Consider the following 6,581-nt stretch of genomic DNA (forward strand, 5'->3'; position numbering starts at 1 on the left):
GGCAGTGATGTTAGCTGACTAGACGAAGGTCTCTCTATGAATCAATGCTGATCCTAGTGTTGGCTTTTCCTGCTTCAGCCTCCCGACCGCGGTCAGAAGGAACAGGGGAGACACTGTAGCCCCGGTCGGAGACGACAACGTTACTCACTCCGGAGCCCCGTCTATTCACTCGGCAGAAGGAAACGACACGGGAAACCTCTGTTGGTCTGGAGGAGCTGCAGCATTTATTTCTGCACAAACTTCCACAAACAATTCACTAGATATTCTCAGAGCTAAACGAATTCTTCTGCAGTGTGTAGTGTGCGCGCATGCACGTGAGAGGTGGAGCGAGAGAGCGAGTGAGAACGAGCGCGGTGTGTGAGTGAAGGCAAGCAGACAGGCAGAGGAGCAGAGTGCAGCAGAGACTTCGGCCCTGGAGACCAAAGCTACGGTCTCCCCTGTGTCTTCTGGAGGCCGAAGCAGAAAGAGCCAACACTGTTTTGCAAGACGGGCTTCACTAGATATAACTTTGAGGTTTTGGCCACAAGCGAGCGCGCATGGGACACCGACCCGCAATGATTTATACGTGTAAGAAGGTACAAACAGTCCCTTTAAAGCCTGCAAAAAGGAAACATTGGGAAATGTCTCCCTGACCCAGATCATTCTTGACCAACTAATGCAATGCTCAGTGTCAGACAGATCTAGCTCTACATGGTCAGCCCATCGTCACATATTTTGTTACCAGACAAAAATAATATTCCAATTTAATTCTGCATGATGCAGAAACATTAAAGACCTCGATACTTTGGAGACTTTTAAATCGTACCCCCTCGTGAATTGTGAAATGTTCCTTTAGTGTGACCTAAAATAGTAACCTCCTCATGTAATGTTTAACCATTAGTTAAACAATATCTATTTTCTGCCTCACCGTCTCTCCTTGCCTCTTCCTTTTCATTCCCTTTGAACCCAAACACTGATAAAGAAGGGGTTCACGTATGGTGAGTTTAATCTGACACACACACACCCACACCTCAAAGCGTGTTTCTCGTGAGCTATCTCACCCGTCTGTTTGGTCAAAGTCCAACAGAGATCATGAGACACTATCTCTCCGCATGTGCGGGCAGGCGTGTGGGATATCATGAGACATGAATGTCGTTGGACTTTAACATTGGCGGACGCAAAAATGCACATGCAGTTCATTTACGCATCATCACACATTTGAAAATGTGATAAAATGACATTTACATAATACAGTATTTAGCAGTAAAATACAGGTAATCTCAACATTCATGATCCATTGCTGCTTCTGAGGCTGGTAGACAAGGTTTGAAACTATCTTCATGACCTAGCAGAGATTCAACAAGTTGCAACAATGTGTGACACAATAGTAGTTCCCATTGTTTAACTTCATTGTCAGTGTGTCCAGCCTGCTGCTGCTGCTGCTGCAGGAATTTCTCCTTATCATGATGCCTGAGATGAGAATGACCTGACTCAGCTTTGACTTCATTTGTATGGAATGTGGAAATGTGCAGTAATGATATACATATAGCATATTACTCCTTTAGTTCATGTTGTTGGCTACTGAAAACTGCATGCCCCATGTCTTTGTTTAATTGCAGGGAGCTGCCAATTGTAAATTCAAACAATTAGATAAAATTAGACACAAATAAACTAATAATTTATAGTTATTAAAGTTGCACCACATTTAAGTTAGATGTATGGGTCACAACTGGACTTTTTGAACTGGGTGGTGTGAAGATTGGCACACACATGCACAATAGTAACATATTCCTACATAGTTTATCTACAGTAGAGGAATGGAGAGAGAGTGAGACTGCCGCTGACTGAAACAGAGAGGCAGACACGTGGATACAGACAGGCAGATTGCGAAACTTATTCACAGCGTTTGGCTTTCAATAACAGTATAATTCAATCGCTGCAGTTCCATCTCGTGATCCTTTAAACTGTCAGCAGGAGGCCTCATGAGTGCCACGGTTTCTCTCATTTCCCGATGCACGCTTGTCCTTGTGGGAACTAACTTGGCCTTTCTCACGCTACAAATGTCTATTCAATGCCCAACTGTCCAATAGGGTACTTTGGTGACTATTTAATACCACATCCTCTAGCTATTTTACGCAATTCAATGTGAGATAGCGTGTATACTGTGTCTCCTTCAGGAGCGTTGAGGCCTGGGATCACTTCATTTGAATATAATCTTGAGGGAAATACACATTGTAAATGACTCCATTCTAATCATTGTTGTCTGTCTTACAATGTTTAGTCACTGTCCATCAACTTGGGGCCATTTTGTGATTGTTGAGGGTGGTATTGACTGATTTAAACTCTAATTTCCACTCAAGTACAAATCAAAACTGCATTGGAATTTCATAGAATTTCTTTCAGGACCATTCTGAGTATTACCGTGTGTTTGTCTACCCATTTTGATGTTTTGGACTTTCACCTAGTGGGCCTACTGACAGTATTGATTTAAAGATATGAATGGTCCCGCAGCAAAAAAAAAAGAATTCACAAAACATGAAGCTGCTTTAATCATAACATTTTAAAACCTTAATTGATTAAATACAGTAGAAGTAAATTAAATGAGACCTTTCTATGAACTCGCATGAAGGTATTGGCAAAATTGATTGACTTTTTTTTCTTTTCCAGTGCAATGCAATAAAATATCCATCAAACTGAAAATAATGAGATGGCTAGTCTTTCAAAACTTTAAAAAAAAAATATCAGGCGGCATTTTTTTCTTCCTCTTTTTTGTTCTTTCCATTAAAATATGAGGATGAACAGGAATGATGAAAACAAAATAGTTTCATTAAAGGAACAGTGTGTGACATTTTGGGGGATTTATTAGCAGAAATGGAATATAATATTCATAACTATGTTTTCATTAGTGTATAATCACCTGAAACTAAGAATCTTTGTGTTTTGATTAGCTTAGACTGATCCGTTTATATCCACATAGGGAGCAGGTCCTCTTCACGGAGTTCACCAATGTTGCTCCGCCATGTTTCTACAGTAGCCCAGAATGGTCAAACCAAACACTGGCTTTAGAGAGAGACGTTTGCATTTTCACGTTACCTGAAGGCCACCGTAGTTCTCCAACACGCTTGTGGAACTGCGGTAATGTGAGCAGAGTGCAAAACTGTGGTACCGCCAGCTGCCGTCTGACTTCCCTTTCTCCTAAAGTATTGTTATTATGATGCAGTCGGCGGCTCACGTTATCGCAGTCTTGGAAAGGGAGTGAGCACAGGGGTACTCAGTTGGTTGCAATCTGCAACCACACCACTAGATGCCATCAAATCCTACACACTGGACCTTTAATAAGTGCACTTAAATGTTAATGTTTGATTTGAACAGCTGGTTTTAAGAGCAGACATGTTAAAAAACAACATGGATGATGGATGATGACTATTTTTTTCCTGTAAAATCTTTATTGAAACCCATTAATTGGTTTCATCACAGTTTGCTATTACGTAACAACAAGAGGCACACCGTATCTAAATCACTCTTTCCTCATCCATCCTAGTCATGAGACATTCATAACCGCTCTAATGCAGGACATACCATTAGTGGTTTTGATTCTACAAATGTGAAGAGTGAAACCATGCACACGACTCCCAATTACAAAACTGTGTGCACTCGTTCATTTCCATTATTGAATCACCAACTGGCTATTCTGAGTGCAGTCAGCTGATTGGGAAGCAGCATTCAGAAGAAAAAAAATTGATTGGGGAAAGAGAGTCAAACTGCATGACCTCTGCCAGGCAAAGTGCTATCAAGGTGCTCTTGAACAAGCCGCACAATGGCTGAACGTTGATGTGGATCTGCAGCTGCTGCACCCAATATTAAAAGTTTAAGAACACACTAAGAGCATTTTCTTATTTAAAGTACCCATATCTCCAGATGTCTTCAATCATTTCCGATAGACAGTGGCCCATTTTAATCTCTAATAACAGACGGTCTGCGTATTTATGCAACACTGAAACTGATCAAGTACTGAAGTTCCATTTATGGTGCCTTCAAATGGGGTCGTGTTTACCGTGTTCGCGAGAAGAGTCCATATGAACGCCCCCCCTCGCGTGGTATTCACGACCTCATAAGTGAAAAGTTTCTGAAAGCTCAGAGTTTATGACTTGTGACGTGTTTGTTGACGTTGTGAGAAATGGTGGAGGTTCATTTTTTGGTGCTATAAGTAACCAAACTATAAGTAATAAGTTAATAAGTTGTAATTTTAGTTATATATTGTTTTTCGTAGTCATTTTATAATAGGCTGAGGAAAATGTTGATGTTTTCAACCTCATCTTTTTCCTCTATCATAATTCTTTTGCATTTCCTGCATTATATTACCCACTTTAATACGTTAATATTGCTGTTGCTTAGCAACAGTGTTCTCACAACTTAACCACTTGAACGCCAAGTATATGGTGTACACGACCTCCCATGTTGTAAATACGAGCTCACAAGTCCCATTTGGTAAATGGACTTGCATTTATATAGTACCTTTGCAGTCTTCCGACAACTCAAAAGCGCTTTAACATTGAAGGCAACATTAAAGATTTTGGCTTTAAAGGAGTAGTGTAGGATCTGGCGGCATCTAGCGGTGAGGTTGCAGATTGCAACCAACTCAAACTTCTCCCATGTTCCAAGCGAGTAGGTGAACTACGGTGGCCGACGTGAAAACGCGAATGGCCCTCTCAGGAACCAGTGTTTGGTTTGGTCCGTTCTGGGCTACTGTATAAACATGGCTGCCGGGTCCGTGAAGAGGACCCGCTCAGTATGTAGATATGAAGGGCTCATTCTAAGGTAATGAAAACACACCGATTTTTATTATCAGGATACACTAAAGAAAACAAACTTATTAATATTATATTCAATTTCTGCTAATAGATCCCGCTAATTGTTACACACTGTTCCTTTAAATCCAAGTGTCTGAGCTTAGTCAAAGTCTTTGTCAAAAGGAAAAAGGTAAGAGTCTAGAGAGGCAAATGCTTGGCTCTGTATTTCATTACACCGGATTTGAAGCAGTGACTGAGGTTAAAGAGCTGACTTCCAGCTTTTAAGGGTGTGAAGTTGAGCACCCTCGACTTTTTGTATGTTGGTTGATAGGGGTAGGCGGTAAGGATAATGTCTTGTCAAGGTATATGCAATTTTTATTGCAATATCACTAAATACTGTGATATAGTAAATTATCTAGAAACTCGATTGAGAGACCCTTTGTAGATTATATAACCAGATAATCCAGGGGAATTGACTGGATTTACTTATTACATTGATGCAAAAAAAACTGTAAATCCAATAATGCCATTACACAGTCCTGGGTATTATGCAAGATTACCTGCCAAAATTACTTAATAAATCTAGAAATATTGTCAGGATAACTATTGTTTTTTTAAAAATTAATTTTAGGCTATTTGTTTGCTTGATTGTTGGTTGTCCCACTCAAGTTTTTTTCAAGATTCAAGATTCAAGATGTTTATTGTCACGCCGGTTATACAAGTACAATCGTGTGAAATGCTTTTTGCTGGGAAGCTCCATTAAAAATAATAAGTTATATTACAATTATAAAAGGAAATACTTTGTACAAGGCATATTAAGAATATATACAGGCATATTAAGAACATATACATTAAGAACATATACAGTATATACAGTATAAGATATATGATTGAGGTACTTCTTGTGTGAGAAGATGAAGTCGTATGAATTATCTATTTAAAAGTCTGATGGCCATGGTTTTGAATGTCGTTTTTTGTTGTTAAGATAAGATAATATTAGATAAGATGAACCTTTATTAATCCCCGAGGGAAATTCAGGTGTCACAGCAGCAACATCAGCAAACAGAGTGAAACACAGGAGAGGTATAAAGGTATACAAAAATTATAAAAACAATAATAGAGATATAAAAGATACAGAGTGAATGGGTGAACATAGTGTGTAAAGTCCGTCAATAAATAAATGTAGTATGTACAATAAATAAATGTAATATGTACATACAAGATAAGATAAGATAAGATGAACCTTTATTAATCCCCGAGGGAAATTCAGGTGTCAAAGCAGCAACATCAGCAAACAGAGTGAAACACAGGAGAGGTATAAAGGTATACAAAAATTATAAAAACAATAATATCAAATCAAATCAAATCAATTTATTTTTGTATAGCGTCAAATCACAACAGAAGTTATCTCAAGACGCTAATAGAGATATAAAAGATACAGAGTGAATGGGCGAACATAGTGTGTACAGTCCGTCAATAAATAATCATAGTATGTAAAATAAATAAATGTAATATGTACATATGTGCAGTCTATAAAGTTGTATATAGGATGTATAGTATAGTATGTAATATGTACATATGTGCAGTCTATAAAGTTGTATATAGGATGTATAGTATAATATGTAATATGTATATATGTGCAGTCTATAAAGTGTTGACCTCAATGAGACAAGCACAGCAAAAAAAAAAACCGGTTTTGTCCAAATACTTTCAAGCCAAACAAACTGTGTCACACCTAAAAAGATGGGTTGAGTAAGATTTTTTGATTCATTCAATGTTGGAGCATGTGAACAGTGCATGGTCAAGGCGGTG

The sequence above is a fragment of the Sebastes fasciatus genome, chromosome 11, assembly GCF_043250625.1.
Source record: "Sebastes fasciatus isolate fSebFas1 chromosome 11, fSebFas1.pri, whole genome shotgun sequence".
NCBI lineage: Eukaryota > Metazoa > Chordata > Actinopteri > Perciformes > Sebastidae > Sebastes > Sebastes fasciatus.